We start from the raw sequence: 22607 nt of genomic DNA on the forward strand, positions 1-22607 counted from the left end.
CCTATGGAGAGCTGAGAGCTTTAATTGAGTATGTCATAGAGTCCATGCCTCCATCTGGGGCCCCCTTGGTGGGGGTGAGTCACCTGGAAGTATAGTCACCTTCCATCTCTTCAGGTTCCAGGCCTGTGGTTCAAGCAACCATGGATGGAAAATGTTAAAAAAAAAAAAAAAAAAATTCCAGAAAGTTCCAAAACTTGTATTTGCCCTGTGCTGGCAACTATTTCCATAGCATTTACATGGAATTTATAATAATTCATGTGACATTTACATTATATTAGATATTATAAATAATCTAGAGATGATTTAAAATATACAGGAGGATGTGCATAGGTTATATGCAAATGCTACACCATTTTATATAAAAGTCTTAAGCTTTCTTGGATTTTTGTGTCTGAGATAGGTCCTGGAACGAATCCCAGTCAGATACCCAGGGAGAGCTATGCAGGTGGCAGTCAAGAGACCTGGTGGGAGTCTCTGCTTTGACTCCACTGTGTTCCCACAGTCACATAATTCAGCTACTCTGGGCCACTTTTAAATCATATGTTAAATGAGGTGCATGCATGTGTGGTTGTGTGTGTGTGTGCCTTTGTGTGCTCTGTCGCTTCAGTCACATCTGACTCTTTGCAACCCTGTGGACTAATCCACCAGGTTCCTCTGTCCATGAGATTCTTCAGGCAAGAATACTGGAGTGGGTTGTCATACTCTCCAGAGGTTGAACTTGAGTCTCCTGTGTCTCCTGCATTGCAGGCTGATTCTTTTACCACTGAGCCACCGAAATGAAACCCGTTAAATGAAGGGGTTGTGCTAAATTATCACTAAAATGTTTCCCAAGCTCAAACTGGTTATTATATTCACATTTTGTTTAATCTATCTAAAACATACCTTGATTGATTGGCCTTTTAGAGAAAAACAAAATAAAGAGTACTTTTTTTTTTTTTTTGTATTTAACCCCTCATTACCTTTCTCAGTACTTCAACTCATTCTGTCCTAATACACCTGGGAAAGGCAATATTTTCCCATCAGATATATGGGCTCCCTCTCTCCACAAGGGATGTGGCCTGGAGTGCCCTAGAGAAGTGTCAGAATTTTGGGTAGAGAAAGGAGTATGTGGGATTCCCAGGTGGCGCTAGTGGTAAAGAACCCACCTGCCCGTGCAGGAGGTGTAAGAGATGCAGGTTCAATCCCTGGATTGGGAAGATCCCCTGGAAAAGGGAATGGCAACCCACTCCAGTATTCTCACCTGGAAAATTTCATGGACAGAGGAGCCTGGCAGGCTATATAGTCCATGGGGTTGCAGAGTCAGATGCAACTGAGCAACTGAGAAAGGAATCTGTACTGAATAAGGCTCATAGCTGGGCTGACCCACCAAGAATCACTGAACTGCACTGCCTGTTCAGTGTCTTAACAGCGAAACCTGTCCTCTGCAAATAAATTTCCAAGGTAGTCCCACTCAAGCCACTAAAGAAAAGTTCTCAAAGCTTGCCTGCCTCCTCAGAATCTTCTGATGCTGGCATCTTTGTTTGTGTTGTTCAGAATCCACACTGAGCACGAAGTTATAACTCCCAAATCTAGGGAATTAAAATCTTCCCTATTTCCCATCTACTTTGCAGGACTTACCCTGCCCCTACCTGAATCTCTGCTGCAGAGTTGGGGGCGTCTAGGTCAAATAAACAATGCAATCATTTGTTTACTACCCACTTAAACTTCCCAAGTATTCTTCCTGTCTTTTCAAATGCTCGCATTCTGCTAAGTACGTTCCTAAATGAATCTTTACGAGTAAACATAGTTTATTCCTCGTTTACCTCATGAGAGTTATGCATGGTTCTGAGACTTCACAAAAGAGCCTAAGAGCATTTTTATGAACACCTTAGCAAGTGTGAATGAAGTGAGATTCTGATCTTTAGAAATATGCAACTTTTGATTTCTGTGCGCTCCCCCCCCCTTTTTTTTGGTGACGTGTCACCTCAGTACTGAATCCTCACGTTGTTTTGAAGATGATAAACGAAAAAAGGCATGATGTGGTTTGCCCAGCAATCCGTCCTCTGCCAATCTGCAGTGGGAAAGGAGTAAATGTAACGCAACTTTTATAGTAAAGAAACCAAAGCAATGTGATGCGTCTAAGCTATTTGGTCAGAGAGAAATGAAGGGAAAGATGAACCCTAGCTTCTCAGCACTTCATCTCTGATGAGGGCATGCTGTAGAGCCATGAGATGAAATCCAGAGTCAGGGTTAACTGACCAAAGCAATCATTTATGAAATTTGATGGTTTGATGGGAAGTCTTGCCCAGTTTTCTTAGGTTAGGTGTGAATAACCCAACTGGCGTTATAATGCATGACAAAAATTATGCACAATTAACTGTTTCCTACAACTGACGGCATTGAACAGTGCTGTGATTTTTCTATTCTCTTACTTTCTGAGACTGCTCTGTGAATTTCTGGACATTCATGTATATTGGAGCTATTTTTTCTTTTCTAAGTCACCAGTCATGTCCCACTGTTTCCGAACTTAGGAACTGTAACTAGCCAGGCTCTCCCGTCCATGGGATTCTCCAGGCAAGAATTCTGGAGTGGGTTGCCATGCTCTTCTCCAGGGTTTCTTCCAGGGATCGAACCCCTCTCTCTTACATCTCCTGCATTGGTAGGCAGGATTCCTTACCACTAGCACCTCCTAGAAAGCCATATTAGAGTTAGAATCTCTGAATTGTGACCACATAAAAAAGTTAGTGCTTCTCTTGACTCAAGTTCTGATCCTGGCCTAATGCTTACCTAGCTTGTGGCCTCAGACAAATGCCCTAACCTTGTTACATGCCACCATCTGTCTCTGTACAATTGAGGTACTGATGTGTAGTATCTCTGAAGTCCTCTTCATCTGTTCAGTATCTCTTGGATTGTCCACTGTAAGATGGGCACTGTTAGAAATGAGAATGAATTAGAGTCAGCATTCTTTGATCTTCCCAGATAACCTGAATTACTCTCTACAATATCATTTACATGATGAGTCAGCAAAGGGTTAAACAATGATGAATGCTAGAGATATTTATCAGATTTCTTTTTGAAGCAGAGAAGCATAATGATCAAGTTTGGTTTTTCGGATGGTGTTCAGTGAGTTGGAATAGACAGTATAAATTAATTTTGTGAGTAAAATTTTATGAAACACTATATCAAATAACCTCAGTAAAATCAAGATATATTATTATACCCATTACAGATATTCATGGTCTAATCTTGTAATTATATTTTTTTAATTGGATTTGTATAGCCTTATTATCTAATTACTCACCCCATGCTGTTCATAGGTACATAAATGTTTATTGCTATGTTCCTTAATGTTGGTTCATTGTATTTACTAGAAAGAAGAATGTCAGAAGTAATCTCCATGATTTTCCTACTTTCTCAATTGTAAATGTATGACTTTGGATATAGTTTTTCAACGTTCTATATTTCTTTAGATAAGAAAATTTAGTACAGCAATAAAATGCATGCTCTTTGTTCCCCCAGTGCATAAGTTTGGGTGCTACTAAGCAATCATTTTGGATTAAATACATTTAGCATTCAACTTCTAATTAAAGGGACAATCTTAAGTGGAACTCAATCTCAAGGCAGTTTTGTCCACGGTAGCTGTTTCTCAGGCTCTAAGGAGATTGTGAGACCCAGCGAAGAAGCCTGAAGTACATATAGTCAAGTCTCAAAATTCACTCATAAAGATTTTTTGAATGTCTACCTTGTGGCTGGCCCTGTAGGCTCTGAGAAACCAGAAGTGAATATGACAAGCCCCTTTCTACAAAGGACTCACAGTTTTGTTTAACCACTGACCATTTATACTTTATGAGTGTGAAATCAGAATATCTGGATATAAATATTAATTCCCTTTCTGGAAAAGCTACCTGAGCAAATGTATGATGCCTTTTAGTCAGTCCAGCTGTCATCCTTGCATGGATTACTGGATAGGTTTCACAGCTTCAGTGAATATGTTTTGGGGCAAGTTTTAATGATCATTGAAACATTAATTCCATTGTGTCTTTTCACTTTCAAAATATTTTGAACCATAACGTGAATTATCACTGTTAGATGGTAGGTTAGGCTACCAGATTTTCACTGTTAACTAGTAAGGAATACACTATTTAACTGATGAATTCTTCTTAGTTGAAAAAATATCTCCTGTTCAAATTCCTAGGTTATTAAGACTTGAAAATATCAAGAACTGGGTGGGAGTGCAATTTGGGGTTCAGATTTTCTTTTACTGCTGGGGAAAAGGAGATTAGGGATACAAAAACCACTGCCCACGAAACGTGGAGGAGCTAACACTGGAATACACATTTTCCCCTCCCCATCTGATTCTCCCTCTCCTGTGCCTTATTCTGCTACCAAAATTGTTAACAAGGATCATAAAATGAAAACATCTGTATCTGTGCTGCTAAGTCGCTTCAGTCGTGTCCGATTCTGGGCGACCCCATAGACGGCAGCCCACCAGGCTCCCCTGTCCCTGGGATTCTCCAGGCAAGAACACTGGAGGGAGTTGCCATTTCCTTCTCCATCTGTATCTGTATTTATATCTATATATACTATGTCTATGGGACTCCCGCAATGAGTCAGCAGGTAAGGAGTCTGCCTGCAATGCAGAAGACAGAGGAGACATGGATTCTATTCCTGAATCAGGAAGATCCCCTGGCAAGCCAGTCCAGTAATATTGCCTGGGTTATCCCATGGAGAGAGGAGCCTAGTGGGCTATAGTCCAAAGGGTTGCAGAGTCAGACACGACTGAATCACTAAGCGTGCACACCTACTATGTTTATATCGATTATCTGTACATTCTGGTGATCTTTTTTTTTTAATTGCACTGGGTCTTTGCTGCTCATGGGCTTGCTCTGGTTGCAGTGTGCAGGCCTCTCATCGTAGTGGCTTCTCTTGTTGCAGAGCAGACTCTAGAGTGCACGGGCTTCAGTAGTGGTGGCACATGGGCCTAGTTGCCCCATGGCCTGTAGGATCTTCCTGGGCCAGGGATCAAACCTGTGTCTCCAGCAGGTGGATTCTTAACCCCTGGACCAACAGGCAAGTCCTGGGTAATTATTTTAAATGAAGCAGATATTCTGCTTGTGGCTGAAGAAAGTGAGTTGGAAGCGTGTTTGCCTGCTGGCAGCTGTAGATGTGAATCAGTACTTCCTCAATGGTCAGAGCATGGAAATAGAGCACACACAATCCTTTGGTGTTCCTGCCTTAGCAAAAATGGGGATTACGTTTGGATCCAGGTTCATGGAGAAGACAAAAATGGTCTCATTTTACCTCAGACACACCCCTGTGTCGTTTAATGGAGGAAAAATACATATTTGTGTGTTCCCCAAAAGATAGATGCTTTGTGAATCATTTTAAAAATATGTACATTGATAAGAAAAATTAAATAAGATCTCATTATTTTAAAAATGTCTAGTATCTGCAGATACAAAGAACTCACATGATACAGATTATACCCTTTGTCTTCCTTTTTTTGCTGCTTAAAAATGGGTTTTACCAGGTGATGAGTATGATAATTAAAATATTAATTATGACTAATAAGTATAAAGAATAATTGTCCTTTTAGCTGGTAAAGAGCCTGGGAACTCTTCCACATGAGATGCTATTGAAGCATCTAAATATATTTTTAGCAAAGAGAAACCTAAAGGAAAAACCATGAGATGCCTCTGCTGAATGTTTAAAGTCTATTTTTTTAAATGGAATTAGGTTTGCTCTGTGAGGACATTATAGAAAGACATATTTTGAATTAACATAAGGAGCAAATTTCTAAACTTTCTAGGAACTGGTACTGTCTGAAAGGGATGGAGGTACTCCTGAGGCAGGGGCTCTGCCTCTAAAAGTTTCAAACAGATCTTACACCTTTTCTGGAACACAGCTGACACCTTTTCTGGGTGATGCTGCAGCAGTTGTTTGAACCAGATGACCTCTAGTTCCTTTCAACAATGAACCCTGTTAAGGCATTATTGAACAATTATGCCAATGGGAGTACAAAGGAAATCCAAAATCAAGGATGGTGTTTGGTTTTATTGATCCACAAGAATGACTGTGACTGTCTGAAATTCTATCTTGAGGAGGATCCTGAAGCCACTTCTGGGCTCAATATAAATGAGCACTCTGATTGATTGATGATGCTGCACTAGGAAAGAAACGAAGGGAAGAGTTCACCCCTGCACACCTGCCTGGCATGTGCCACCTTGACCTTAAAAGGCAATCTGTCTTTTCTCCATCTCTAGCATTCAATTATTCTTTATGTTCCACCTTTGTTCTTATGCACCTAAGCATATTGGTTAACTCAGCTTTGATATTCCAATGATAAATAGTCTTCCATGTAGATGGTTTTTTTTAAACTAACTAAAAATTATACAATTATAACTTAGAAAAAAGCATGTGGTGTATGTTACTATCCCTTTTAGGATGACTTATGATTTGATTAAAGATTATAATGAACAATCAGAAGATTTAACTATTAGAAGATTTTATTCAAATCGGCCTTTTAAATTATTGAAAATCTATCTGGCTTTGTGTTTTGGGAAGCTTCGTGTCTGACTTCCACATGCCCTTTGTTCTTTTTTCAAGTTTGCTTGGCTTAAAGGAAATTATTCAGTGCAGAGCTCAATTACAAATGTGCTCTGACAGTCAGGAGGCTTTCTCTCTGGTTTTATCTGGAACTCCAACAGAGGTGATAAAGAAGTCCCAAGGCCTGGAATATAAATTCATACATCCGCAAACAGTAATGGCGATTTTTTTTCATCTAAATCTTCAGGAAAGTCCAAATTTCAGAGAGTTTCTGGTTCAGGATGTTTCCATAATTCTCTTTGTCTTAAGACAAAATGCAATGAAGTATAGGTGAGCCCATTATATTGTGCAAACACTGTAAATAAAAATTAAAAAGGTAATCATACTTATCAACATTTTGATTTGGACCAAACATCCGTGGGTTGTAGGACATTCAAAAGTCTAATGACCTTGAGAGAATTGTAGGGTTTGAATTTTCATGAAGACAAACTTTCCTAAGTGACTTTTGCAGATATTTGTACACAGTAAGCATTTGTTTGATGTCAAGCATGATGAATGTCTTTTTCTTCCACTTATTTTCCCCTTTAAAATATATTTATTTGATCATGCTTTTTAGCAAATTTTTCCTCTGAGACCTTGTACAAATAAAGTAATAGATATAACAGAACCTAAAAACAGAGATGGGGCCATTGACTTGAGTTTTATTTAAAGTTATTATCTAATTGTTCTCCTGATGACTTACATGTGTTTATTTTTAGCATTTTACATACTACTTACATGTAATTATCTTAAAATAAGTACTTATTGGAGACTGAAAATCAAAACATGGATTTCTTTCTTTCTTTTTTAAATTATGAAAGTATGATAACATATTTATAGAAGACTTGGTAAATATAGAACACAGTTACATATAGTTCCACTGTGTTTTACAATTACAAAATTTTTTTTCCATTTATTTTTATTAGTTGGAGCCTAATTACTTTACAATATTGTAGTGGTTTTTGTCATACATTGACATGAATCAACCATGGATTTACATGTATTCCCCATCCTGATCCCCCCTCCCACCTCCCTCTCTACCGGAAAACATAGCAGGTCTTGGTTAAATTTTTCCCATGGATGGCATGAGAAAGTCCCTCATGTATTAACTTGCACTCTGCTAGGCACCGGAAAAGCAACATAAATACTGCAGAAACACCAGCTCCAAATCTGAACAAGTCTGCAGTCTCAAGGGAGGAGACAGATGGACAAACAGCAATTAAAAGGGGGTGTGAAGTTTGTGTAGTATGCACTGGAGTCCATAGGATGCTAACTTAACTTGGACCAAATAGGTGATGCCCAGCCTCTTGGGGAGAGTGGCAGCTGACTAAGACCAGAAGGACAATACTTGTGAGTGAGTTGAGGGGTGAGCAAGGTGAGGAGAGTGGAATACGTGCAAGAAAAGGAAATGTGCAAAGACCTGGAGTTAAAAAACACTGGGCCCCCCTTCAGGAAATTGTGGCTCTAAGGAAAAGAAGAGCTGTATGTTGCAGAAAGGAAGAGAGTCATGTCTACACCTAATTATTTTCCAACTCACACGTGAACTCTCCAGACAGCCCTCTTCATCCTGGACTTCGGCTCTGAACCGCCATAAACATGAACGCCAGCCCCACACAAGAATAAGGAGTTTAGTGATGTCTTTGAACCAAAGTAGTTGTTTGATTCCCATCCAGGAATACCGTCCTCATCACTCTCTCCTAAAGGATTCACAGATGAAAGCAATACACTCATGAAATGTGTGAGGCTCTTTACATAAGCTTCTTTAAAAAAAAAAAAAATCATTCTTCTGATCCCATCTCACAATCTACTTAAAATAAAATACTTTCAAGATTTTGCTGTGACGGAGCTCAGAACAAAGATGGGGCTACCATAATGCCAGGAAGAATGTGGTTGCATGCATTCCACTCAAAGACATTCTCTATAAAACTTTTTTTTTAAGGGACGGCTGGTTAGATTTTCATCTGTCTGTATTTAGCATGAGGAGTATTCCTGAGCTTAAGAATAAATTATTTTTTCATTGACATCCTCACTCTTCATTCACCTCATCAGGCCTTTCTTGGCAGTAGGAAGAGATCTTTCCCAACCTGGTCTTCGGGTTATAGAGCAATGCCATGTTCGGATCACATGGAAACTCTGCCCATGAGATCTATTACGTGGGTCTAAGAATCAGGTGCTTCTATGCATCCATGCTGTGGGCTTTCTCTCCTGAGTCATTAAGAAGCCAGGACCCTCCAGATACATAATCTATGCCTTTATATAATCTTGATTTTCTCACTAGAGATTTGCTCAACGTTCAAGAGGAAATCTATGACTTATCAGTAATGATATATGAAAATAAGCCCCAGTAACCATCCAGAATGCACCAGCTCTCATCTCTTTGCCACCTGGGAAATCATGCTATTTGTAAGAATAAATACAATGATGTTGTCATTTAAAAATGAAGGTGAAGCTATATAGTAGAATTTCAGCAAAAGCTGTGGATTTGGTGGCATTTGGGGTGTTTTAGAAATCAATGCGTATTACAGAACCATACATTAGTGGTTTGCATATTTTCCCAGCAGCGCAAATTTCTTCCCTCCAGAGGGGTACAGGTAGCATAAAAACATCATACTTTATTTGACAGACATCCTCAATAGGCTTCATGTATTTTCTTCCAGGGTAGCAATCATCATGTGAAAATACAGATTAAATAGCTCATATTCAATATCTCAGCAAAAATCCTACTTTTTAAAATGTGGGCAGATAAGGATGTCTTGTTCTCCTGTGCCAAGAGTATTTTCAGAATCAGATGCTGTATAAATGAAGTTATGTTTTAAACATTACAATGAAGGTTTAGAAGTGATTTTCAACAGATTTCAAAAATCACATTGGATTTAAACTGCTTAAACTCCTTTTGCTCATAAATCCCATCCCTTCTGACTGTCTGTACTTGACATTATGTTTATTGAATTTGATACCCCTACAATAATAAGTAGGTTTTACACACCCTTGACCACAGGTAGAAAGGTCAGCAATAGTTGTTCTCTTGATGCCCAGTGCTGAAGATGGAAGCATAGAAGACAGTTACCCAAACTTCCCTAGGCTTTCAGCACAACACCAGATGTCTACTTAATATTTTGACTGATTTTTGGAAGTAAATCAGCAGAGCTGTCTTTGAAGTTAAGTCAGCAAATGATTATATTTTCACCTTGCATAGGAAGAGGACCTACATAATATAAAACAAAAAGCATTTATCTCACTGTAATGTGTGTATGCTTTTTTGGTTAAAAGTTGATTATATCGCAGTGCATCCAATATAACATATAAATGTGGTACAATGAATGAACTTGAGAGAAAACGGAAAGTTTAACCTCTTTTCAGAATCGAGGTAGTTATATAAAATTTAAAGCCTGGGCAACAAATAAAGGGGCTGGCCTACCAGACAGTTTTACTCCTGGATCTTAAAATTCTTTATATGCTCATATGCTTACAGATGTGTATATATCCTTAAATTATTGAACACGGAAAAAAAATCTTTGCATTTATCATGTAATAGTAGCTATACAGTATCATCTACATTAATGGTGTGTGAAGCTATAACCACTTTATGAATATAATAATACAGGAAGCCTAAAAACATGATTAGAGTCTTCAAACTCTAGCATGGTAAGTATATTTTTTATACACATAAAATTTTCCCTGGAACATTCTGTGCTAAGACTGCATGAACTAGAACTGCCAATTAAATTCTGTGCTTCCTTCTTTCTCTCCATTTCTGTTGTAGATATAGTGGTATTTCAGAGATTTCTAACAAGACAGTGTAAAATTATGAGATAAATGCAAAGACAGGGAAATGCTGTTATTTAGTAGTAGAAACAGATCCACACTGGAGGTATTTTCATGCCTGTAAATGTTTGTAGAGTCATTGAAGTCTCTGCAGATGACGTATTGGAGTTTATTAAGGGCAGTTATTTCACCCATGGTGAACTAAATGCAAAAATGTTTCTGCGAGCGACTTTACACTTTAATATTTCTAACTAATAGGACATTTCAAGTGTGTATGCTACAGCTGTACATATGTGTGTACCTGTATTACTCCTGACGTTACACATTTTTAAAATTTGTAAATAATACAGACACTGCTTTCACCGGGCTCCATAAGCATCCTATAATGTGTCTCCATTACTACTCCGCACATTGTCGTGTAATTATTTATTTACATGTCTGTTTCCTGCACTAGATTTTTTATCTTCCTGAGTGATAGGGTCAGATACCACTCACCTTCACTTCCCAAGGTCATATCATATTGCCTGGCACACAGGAGTACCGGAGCAAATGTTCACTAATCGAAAAAAGTAAACAACACATTTGGTATCAAGATTATTAAGAGGGCACAATATCCCAATGTTTTCATTATTCTAAGGCATCACAGAAAATGCCATAACAAATACCATTTGTTCTAGTACTTTCCCTCTTTCAGTGACATTATAATACAATTATTTTACAGGCATCCAAATGAAATTTCATTTATCATAGAGGAAAAAATCAGAGACCAGTTGTTTGAATTTATCAACCCAGAATCTAATCTCAAAAGAACCTACTCCTCCAACTCTCAGTTGAAGCTTTTTAAGAAAAGACAGGCTGGCTTAGTATCTGGAAATTTAGTGTCTGTGAATCTAGGTTCCTGGACGAATGGAGACATTCATTTCCTTTGTGACTCCATCTATTCAATCAGATTTAAGAGCTGGGAGTTTGAAGAAAAGACTGATAAGCAATTCCAATTATATGTAAAAAAAATAAATTGTGTTCTAACAGCAAATAACATAGGGAAATCTACTCCCATGTATTAATCTGTGGAGAATTCATTCAGAGACATTAGCCATTCAGGAAAAAACAGAGTAGTTAAAGTTCAGTGATAAAAGTGAAAAGGACAGTCAATTTAATAAATTTCCCCATTCTGAGGGAAAGAATTTCACTTTATTTTTGTCTAGCTCATCATTGCCGAGGATGTTCTCCAAGAGTCTTCTGATGGGCTTTGTTCATAGGAGTTAACAGTTTAATTGAATATTTAAAATGGTCACAAGTTCTAACGGAAAGAGTAGAAATAGAGGATGGTTCTTGACACATTGGTCCAGAGCAACAGGATTATCACCTGGAGGAGGGCAGGCAACCCACTCCAGTATGCGTGCCTGGAGAATCCCATGGACAGAGGAGCCTAGTGGGCTTCAGTCCATAGGTTCGCAAAGAGTCAGACATGACTGAAGCGACTTAGCACATTGTTACTAATGTTGACTAACCTTTAGGTGATTAATTCATTAAGAGATTCAAGAAATATCTCTGACTTTTAAATATTTGTATTAGTCATCTATTCACTGTATTTCTGGCTGGTTATTTTGTTTATCCAAATATATTTGTAGTACCAGTAATATGTAGTACCAGCTAAATATTTAGCTGTAAGTGATCCTGATTGATTTATTTATTTTTCCAAATTGGTGGAAGCAATTCTCTGAAGCTCAAAAAGCATACTTTCTTTCGATTATTCTCTCACTAGTTTGTCAGGCAAACTGAAATTCCCGTAGTGTATGTCTCTCTTTGAACTCAGATGGTAATTGTAACAATGGGTATGTTAAATTGGTGAGGAAATGCACTGAACTACTAATGCCTAAAATTACAAGAATGTGACACAGGAGAGGGAAGGTTTAATGAGGAACAGAGCAGAAGGAGAGGTCAGAAAAGCACTACAATTGTAGTTGGAGAGGAAGAAGCTAAAGGGCATGTAAAGAAATACTGGTTCAAGAGAATGACTCAGTTTGCAAAGACCAACTGTTTTTAAGTGTCTAGTTAAATCAAGGCACCATACAATAAATATGATTACTAAGTAACCTGTTCATACACACATGTGGAACCTATAGCTTTGCAATTACACTGAGCTGACCTTATCTACCAATGGAATCTCCCTCCTAATATCCCAGTTCTATATGTCTACATTCTTTTCTTTTATTCTCTTACAAAACTATTGAGATTGCATCTCCTTATTCTCCTGTAATCATGTCTCCATGTCTTCCAATTTGCATTGTTCCCCAGATTCACTTGTTTTTGTTGTTCAGTCACTAATTCATGTCTGACTTGCTGTAGCCTCGTGGATTGGGGCATGCCAGGCTCCTCTGTCCTCCACTGTCTCCCGGAGTTTGCTCAAATTCATGTCCATTGAGTCAGTGATGCTTTCTAATCATCTCATCCTCTGCCGCCCCCTTCTCCTTTTGCCTTCAATTTTCCAACTGCCTCTACTCAAAGTCAGGCTTGGCACTTCCTGCCACTACCTGTTAGCTGGTTTCCCTGTCTTCAAGCTCTAGATACTCTGCCCCATAGATAATTTTCAGACCCTCTCTGAACTCACCCAATCTATCCAACTGAATATCCTTCCATTCTCTGAAACATACAAGTCAAGCAGTTTTCTCACTCTCTCTGTGACTCTCCTTTAAAACAAGCATGGCCCTGGGAAAGATCTTATCCTCCCTAAACTTAACCAGCTCCTCCCATGGTGATCACTCACCTAATGTAAAAAGATTCAAGAAAAGCACCTGCATCAACTCTCTTCCATGGGACCTGGCGCACAGTTGATGTTCAGTAAACTCTCCTCTCTTTGCCCTTCTTCCAGCCTTTGCTGGTACTTCCCATCCTGCCCCTGCTGTTCCTCATGAATTATGTTCCTTCATCCTCCATTTTTCCGGATTCCTTTTATCTTCAGAAGTTGAAGGTGCGTATCGTCCATGAAACTGTCCCCAGATACTCAGCAGATGTTACCACCTTCCATCTCTGGAACCATTCTGTACACAGAGTCAGTAACATGCAATCCATCATCACTTATTCTCGAATTTCTATGTTTGTTAAGCCAGTCTCTGTAGCCAAATTAGAGGTTCTCTATTTTCTGGGCTTTGCCTTGCTTCTAGAACCCATCCCAGTATAGAATGTTTAGGGGGTTCGCCATGGTGTATCTGATTCATGGAGTGACCCATGACCTCTCAGACATTTTCATCTCAACCTCTGCTGGAAAACCATCTGCACAGAAGAGCGTGTCTAACCTCTCCACCTAAAATAGCCCTTCCATCATACTGCACCCTTATTCTGCTCAAGATTTTCTTTATAGCACTTACCTCTACTTGGCTGTATGTTAGCTATTTGTTATTTTAGTTCTTTACTGTCCACCCTGTTCCCATAAAAATACAAGTTACATGAGATCAGGCACTTCATTTTTAACATTTCTAATAACCCTGGAGACAAGAAGAATGCCTGGCACTTGATAGATATTGAAAAAGTGTCAAAAGGAGTGAATCCATTTAGAATCTAGTTTTCTCATTGACAATAAACAGTTATGATTTTGACTCAAATCCTAGTCCAAGTGAACAGGTTTAGGTTTTATAAATCATGAAAATGAATAGATGACTGGTATTAATAAACATGTATGTGGACAGCTTTACCAAAAAGACCATAATTCCCCAGCTGGACAGGAGGCTTTAATACATAACTCTCCTCTTACTTTTCTGATAAAACACAGTACTTAGATATAAAAGCCGTTCTATTAATCTTTTCTCTATCCACTGACTTAATGATAAACACAGCACAGGGCTGTATAATGCTCATCAGTTATCAAAACGAGAAGTTTGGGGATTAGTGAACATTTGATGCAAGTGAAAATGGCTTTCCCATTCATCACTAATGACTCAAGCCCCTTATTACTGTGCATGGTTGTAGTTCTCTCATCTCCCAAGAAGCTAAGGTTTATAAAGTGTGCTTCTTAAAGAAATTACTTTATGTCAATATTTAGTTACCATTATTAGTGAAAGTACTCATACGACTTTCTGAAATGTTCTGTGAACATTTTTATTAACTGTACAAAAATCAAGAGAAAGCATGCTCCATTACTACCACCTGTTCTTTTAGTTTTTATCCAAGACTAAGTCTTGAGTCATAATGAGAAAGCCTGCTGAGTCAGAATTCTTTCTCTGTGGACTTCTCCCATACTACACAGAACATTTCACTTTTCTACATAATAAAGTAGTGTATATATATATATATTATATAAAAATTATACCACATATATTTTATGTGTGTGTGTTAAGTCACTTTGGTCATGTCTGACTATTTGTGACCCCATGGACTGTAGCTTGCCAGGCTCCTCTGTCCATGGAATTCTCCAAGGAAGAATACTGGAGTGGGTTGCCATGTCCTCCTACAGAGAATCTTCCTGACCTAGGGGTCAAATCCAGGTTTTCTGCATCTCCTGCATTGGCAGGTGGGTTCTTCACCACTAAGGCCACCTGGGAATAAAAATTATATCATGTGTATTTTATGTGTATATTATAAATTGAGAAAGGAGGAAATTGACATGTGAATAGTTTTACTTAGGCATGATTCATGATAGAAATCAAGTGAAATTCATATGGTCCATTATCTGTAAGAATATGAATTCCTACCGTCAGATCGGCAATTATGAAACTCAGTTATGTGCAAATGAATTCAAATGTGAGTTAAAGTATTTCATATCAAGGACTGTTTGTGATGAAGAAACTAAATACTCTCAGAGCTTGTTTCAACAACATATAAAGGTTGTGAAATGAAAGTGAAAGTCGCTCAGTCATGTCTGACTCATTGTGACCCATGGACTATACAGTTCATGGAATTCTCCAGGCCAGAATACTGGAGTTGGGTAGCCTTTCCCTTCTTCAGGGGATTTTCCCAACCCAAGGATTGAACGTAGGTCTCCTGCATTGCAGACAGATTCTTTACCAGCTAAGCCATCAGGGAAGTCCCAGTATACTGGAGTGGGTAGACTATCCCTTCTCCAGCGGATCTTCCTGACCCAGGAACCAAACCAGGGTCTCCTTCATTGCAGGTGGATATAAGGGTTGGTTGGTTTTAAATGTGATGATTTGAAAGGGAATTGAGGAATCATCTTATCCAGGGCTTGGAAGTATTATTATTCCTTCCTAATAAAGTTGACGTCCAGAGAGTTTGATTGACGTGCCCAAGATTATAAAGCTGGTTTGGTAGCAGTAGAAGAGTCAGAACCTGAGTATAGTGCTTTTCGTACTATGCTGAGTCACCAGAAGCTGCTTGTGTTGAAGCTCAGTCTTGGAGGATAGGTAGCACAGTACTGGGCATAGAAGCTAGAAGTTTCAGGGTATCATGAGTCAGTGAGGAGAATGATTTGGCTGCAAGTGAAGTGAGAGTTAATGTCAAGGATAAACTATATGATGGATTTATACTTTATCTGATAAAACGACGGTACAATTTTAGAATTGGGTTTCTGGGAGTAAGGGGAGTTTGGGTTTGCTTTTGAGTAGGAAAATGATATGTTTAGATGACTAAACTAGCATGGGGGTTCATGTTGAATAGAACAGGATATACACCAAGAAGCCAAGAGATGAGTTAGGATGCTATCTACAATGGTCTTGTTTATAATAAGGGCCTTCTACCAAGAATAGTATTTTACATTTTATGACCTTATACTTTTCAAGCAGTTCGAACACTTTTCACAAATATTATCACATTTATCTTTACAAGACTGTGCCGAAGGCAGGGGCAATTATAGTCACTGCATACAGTAGTGACACCAGCAGCCTATAGGCAATATATTGTTCTCACTGCTAATATATTGTTGAACTCTTAGCAAATGTCTGAAAATCCAATGCTCTGTCCACTGTATATTTTGTTCTCTGTTCCTTTAACTGTTTATGTACTTAAAACACAGATACAATCTTTCCTTAGTAAGTTATTGGTCATAATAATCCTCCTTTTCTTCTATAAATGTACTGAATATTTACTTTTTGTCTTCTTCGTTTTGGTTTTTGTTTGTAGGTTAGAGATTCAACTAGAATGGTTTCTGCTTCCATAAATTTTTAACAATACTTTATCCATTTGATCTAGCCACTTACTCACATTTTAGTTGAAAAAGCTTTAGGAAAGAGAACTAAATAAAGATGCTTAGACTACCATGCCACCAGCAGCATTTGTGAAGCACTTATCTTCCAGCTCTCTTTCGAGGGCTAGGACAGTTGATGGAGTGACTAGTGGACAAGTGAGATGGAGTCACCACCCTAAGAGACAGAAAGGCTGAAGCCAAGATGAGCGTGCACCAGGGGAATGAAACACTGGTCTAAGCTTTCTGGTATTGTGTTCCTCGGAGACACCATCACAAGAGTTCATCGGAAGTGGGTCACATTCAAATGTGTTTTCTTCATGGTTAAGAAGACAAAATAATCTATAAATATGCTCATGGCTCTTTAGGTGAACCTGGGCCTTATATGGAGTTGGGATGGATTGGAAGAGTAACACTGACAAATATCTACTACCATGTGTAAAGTAGATAGCTAGTGGGAGGCTGCTATATAGCACAAGAATCTCAGCTCAGTGCTCTGTGATGCTCTGCAGAGGGGTGGAATGGGCTTAGTGGTGGGAGGGAAGTCCAAGATGGAGAAGATATACATATACCAATAGCTGATTCACTTTATTGTACAACACTGTAAAGCAATTATGCCCCAATTTTGTAAAAATATGGGTGATAGAACATGACTTAGTGAATAGAGTATGAGACACTGAAAGTGGAAATCCTTGTCCGAATCTTTCACCAGCTCCCTACACAGCCTTTGTGATCTGGATTTCTAATTCTTCCAGTTAAATATGGTAGGACCCTTGACCTTCTATCTTAATAGACATGATTCATTATACGTGAGATAAGTCTTATCTTTTAGCACATATTGTACAAAATGTAACAAAAATCACTAGTAAACCAGAGACTTTCTTTTAACAATCTTTAAAGAAAATTTTTTCAGGTTAAAATAAGCATAAGAAGTTTATCTGAGAACTCTTTTTACTCAAAAGCAATTTTTCTCATAAAAAATCTGAATAAAAGTAAGAACATGTGTTTTCACTTGATGGACTATCTTACTAGTGGTTCAAAAATAAGGTTGTAATTACCCTGCCTTCAAAACAGGTAAGGTTAGTTTTCTCAGGGAGCCTACTATGCTGTGAACCATGGTGGAATATTAGAAAGCCTTTTAATTATTAATTAACCAGAGAAAGAGATGAAATGTGGTCAGGGAAAATGTCTCAATATTGCCTTCTAGAAAATTATGGAGAAAGCCCCAACCCCACCTTATTACATAAATCATGGCTTGAAATGGGGTGTTTGAAGGTATTCATACATGCTCCCTCTTAGGGAAAGTAGATGAATGAGCAGATCTAAGAAATTCTGCGTTTCATATTTGGGAATATGCCAAGAACTAGGGCAGAGGCCTGCAAGCTATTGTAAGTGTCAAAGCATATGTGATCTGGGGAAAAAAACAGAGCCAAGTCATGTAAAACAAGGCCAGGGTGATTAAATCACCTCCAAGGTGTAAAATATGAGCCAGACCTCAGAAACAGAAGCACATCAGAACCTTGAAGCCAACTTTCAAAGCCATCGCAAAGTAGAGAAGCAAAACAAGACCAAGCCAATTCAGGTATCATTGTTTGAGCAACTTCTTGAAACAAAAGGGCAAAAGCTGATGTTTATTAACAACCCAACATGTGCCAGGCACTGTAACTTTCCTCCCAGAATCACATCAAGTCTGGGCAGCAGTCGTAAAAGGTTGTTGATAAAGATAATGAGGGCACAGGGGAGATTTAGTAAACTGCCAAAGGTCTCTTAGCTAATAAACCATAAAATCAGAATCGTGTGACCTCAGAGCTGGTAATTCTTGACTACTAACTGGTGCCATACACTGGGGAAAAAGAGAAATTAATGAGACATGCACACACTTCTGTATGAAATTATGTGACAGCCCCATGGTCTTCTTTGGCCAAACTTGCTTTGGAGCCCAGCGCTGCCTGGGAACTTGGATTTGTGACCTGAGAGCCTGTTAAATTCCTTTGCATCCCTTGGAGAAACAGCACACAGCAGTCATTCCTATGTGGGCATGGATACCAGCCCACTGAACTCTGTACAGTCCAGGGATCTCCTTTCTTCTTTAAACCTTTTGCACCCCTTGCTAAGAGCATTTTGCTAATACTGGCAGACCTCTTATATGAACCCTAGGTGATGTTTATGAATTTTGTGACATCTTCCACTGCACTAAGACAAGTCCACTTTCATAGCATTTAAGAAATCTGATTGAGATTAACATATACACACTACTGTATAGAAAAGAGATAATCAATAAGGACCTATGGTATAGCACAGGAAACTCTACTCAATACTCTGTAATAACTTACATGGGGAAGGAATCTGAAAAAGAATAGATGTGTGTTTGTGTTTAGTTGCTCAGTCATATCCAATTCTTGGCAACCCCATGGACTATAACCACCACGCTCCTCTGTCCATGGGATTTCCCAGGCAGGAATACTGGAGTGTGTTGCCATGCCCTTCTCCAGGGGATCTTCCCTATTCAGGAATTGAACTCACATCTCTTGCGGCTCCTGCAGTGCAGGCGGATACTTTACCACTGAGTCCCTGGGGAAACCATGTAAATCAACTCTTCTCCAATGTAAAATGAATTCTTTATAAAAGGAAAGAAAAACATCGCAGCTAAGAAAAAAGAAATCTTAACAACAGTGGAGCTCTGAAGAGTCTGCATTTACAAGCTGGAAGCTATGATCGTATTAATGGTACCTTCTGGCTGCCAACCTCCCCAAAGATGTAGGAGCCCATTCCATCTGATTTCCTAGGGCTGGAAACTAGACAGCCACAGAATTATGTGAAGTCTTTGCAGCCACATTCACTGGCATCTCTCTCTTCTGCACCGTCATTGGAAGTCTTTGGCTGGACTCTGATTTCCTTGGTGAAGGCTATAACCTAATCCATCTCTCAGGCTGATTAGTCCAGTCACTATGCAGAGTTTGCAGAAGGCTAGGTGATCATTTTCACATCTTCTCACCCCTGAACTTCAAGAGCATGCTCATTAGCATACAGCAGCTCCTGGATTACTCTACAAAGGACTTTTCATCATGTTCTAAATCAATTGAGCTGGAAGAGTTTCTTAAAGAAACCTCATGATGCCGACTTCCATGTCCTTTATTAAGTACTCAACTCAGTTGCACAAAATCAATTAAGCCTGAACCTGTTATGCTTCCAGGTCTTTATCCCACTGGCAAGGGAGAATATACCACATAAACTCATCAATTCTGACAAAATCAATTGTATATCAGGTAAAGAGCTTTAATATATCTGTGACCCCAGGACAGTTAAAAGCGTTTAATACATCATCAAGTCTCAGACTACTGGGATCATTATTTCATAAAGCCAACAAATGGAGATATCTTGACTTTGATCCTCATATTTTCAACATTCTGCTTAACTCTGTTAGAATCTAGAATTGGAATTCCAGGAGGACAACATCAATGTCATGCAAATAAGAAATTTCAAGTGATTCAGGTCAGTTTTTTGTTTGGCTGCTGCTAATGGAGAGATGCCATACCGTTACTGCTGCTACTGCTAAGTCACTTCAGTGGTGTCTGACTCTATGCAACCCCATAGACGGCAGCCCACCAGGCTTCTGTGTCCCTGGGATTCTCCAAGCAAGAACACTGGAGTGGGTTGCCATTTCCTTCTCCAAAGCATGAAAGTGAAAAGTGAAAGTGAAGTCGCTCAGTCATGTCGGACTCTTAGCGACCCCATGGACTGCAGCCTACCAGGCTCCTCCGTCCATGGGATTTTCCAGGCAAGAATACTGGAGTGGGGTGCCATTGCCTTCTCCGAGAGATGCCATAGTAGCCACTAAAGTTAAATATCCTCCATTTCGTCTTAAAAATTCCTGTGAGTTCCCCTAAAGCTTAACGTATTGAGGGAAAGTTTGTGCAATGATGATTATTATTCCTTATAATTATTTTATTGGCATTTTATGAGCACATTCAGGCTCTGAGTTACATACAATCAATTCTCTTTACTCAGTGTAGTTATGTTATATAAAGTCACCAAGAATGCGAGCACTGAATTATCAATACTGAATCAAGGCTCCTAAAGGAAATACAGGGTTAGGTTCCTGTGAGCCTCTGGTCACATCTTCATCAGTCAGTTAATACATAGCCTTGTTTTATTTGAGTTTCTCCTTAAAGATACCTTATTATATATTATTAAAGACACCTTAATATATATTATTAATTCATTAATATTGATGTCATAGCCAACAACTCTGTAACTTATGCCTGAAGTGAAGTTGGTCTAGCACACTCATTTTCCCCATAAGGCATATCCCAGCATAGGTCTCAGAAATACCAAAGCATCTCAGCTCAACACTTGGGGCCCATTTTAAAGACTGAAGTCATCAACAAAATGACAAACATTTTAAAAATGTAGCAATAAATAGGCTGTAAAAAAAACACTAGTTTAGAGCATGAGAGCATAAACTCTTAAGAAGACAAGCTTCATCTTGTTCAGCCTCAGCTGAGAATGTGAGCATAGAAGGACTTAAATTTGCCACAGGTCTATGCATGCACACGTCCACTGAGTTGGGTATTACAAATAAACTTCAGCAAGTGGGTGAATTTACAAATACAGAATCTGCAAATAAGATCAACTGTATTTAGCAAGCATTATTTATTTATTCCTCATTTCAACTTCACAAGATGAGAATGGAGTAGAAATGGTCATTTTTGGATAAGTAAATGGAAACTAGGATGGGGCTGTGTGAGTGGGGAAATTAGCCAAGGCCACACAGTTCCTAGGGTCTTCCCCTGTGGCTCAGATGGTAAAGAATCTGCCTGCAATGCAGAAACCCAGTTTGATCCCTGGGTTGGAATACTGGAGAAGGAGATGACAACACATTCCAGTATTCTTGCCTGGAGAATTCCATGGACAGAGGAGCTGGCAGGCTATAGTCAGTCCATGGAGTTGCAAAGAGTCAGACACAACTGAGTGACTGACATGTTCACTTTCACTTCACACAGTTCCAATGGGCAAGAACAAAGATTAAGACCTCAACTGTCTGACTCTATAACCTATTTATCACACAATGGCTCCATCATCCCTCACTTGCCAATATATTATAATGTTTGAAATTATCAAATCATGCAGTGTCATGTCTTGAAGGTTAGAATTACTCCTGGCTCTTACAGGACCTCAAAATAGAAAGTGAAATTCAACTTTTATTGCTTTGGTAGACTGCATTCTGGGGACCTCATACCCTGTCATAAAAGGTCACCAGGAGCCAAAATGTTTGTATAATTTCGTCAAAGTGAAGCTGAATCCAATTTATATGATGCTGTGAAAAACTGGGGAAAAAAAAAACAAATGGAGAAAGGTCTCACCAAAGACAGTTTTCTGGTTTGGTTGCTGTGAAATGGAAGGTAGTTTTATCATCTATTTCCCAGTTTATGAAAATGGTAAAATGGAAAGAGCAACATTCAAGCTAGGGAAGCCACTGCAGTTCTATTTGCATTCTTGACATTTCTGTGCCAGGGTACAACAGTGTACTTGAAAATTTAGGCCTCTTGCTGAAACAAAAACAGCTGAAAGAGTCTGATGTTGATGATATCCCTCTTCTGAAGTGCAAGTGGGCTATGCCATCTATTAACCTGGTGGCTCAGATGGTAAAGATCTGCTTGCAATATGGGAGACCCAGGTTTGATCCCTGGGTCGGGAAGATCCCGTGGAGAAGGGAATGGCAACCCACTCCAGTATTCTTGCCCAGGGAATTCCATGGACAGATAAGCCTGACAGGCTACAGTCCATGGGATCACGGAAATTTGTACATGACTGAGCGACTAACACTACTAACCTAATTGTAATTTTGTGAATCAACCAATAGAATTCTTCAAAATTATAGGAAAGGTCATATTCTTTTAATTCATTTTTGGATAACAAATCAGGCAGATGATTTGTGGTGTTCTGAAAGGAACCACACAAAAAAGTTTGCATCTGAATTATAATTAGATGTAGCCAGTCCAAGTCGACAAGCAATTAATTCTGTTACTTAGACCTCTGGAGTCAGTGATCCATGAATTGACATTCACTAGGTGGTTGTTTAAATCGAATCTTTGCAACTCCAAACAGCCCTTATTCATTCAAAATGGAAAGACAATGATAACTG

The 22607-nt window shown here is 38.9% G+C and overlaps 1 protein-coding gene across 2 annotated transcripts in view; it reads left to right on the forward strand.

Moving 5' to 3' along the window:
• Positions 1-22607, forward strand: part of GPC6 (glypican 6) — a 1181547-nt gene that overhangs the window by 844129 nt on the left and 314811 nt on the right. The window lies entirely within an intron of this gene.

The sequence above is a fragment of the Muntiacus reevesi genome, chromosome 11 (assembly GCF_963930625.1).
Source record: "Muntiacus reevesi chromosome 11, mMunRee1.1, whole genome shotgun sequence".
Taxonomy (NCBI): Eukaryota; Metazoa; Chordata; class Mammalia; order Artiodactyla; family Cervidae; genus Muntiacus; species Muntiacus reevesi.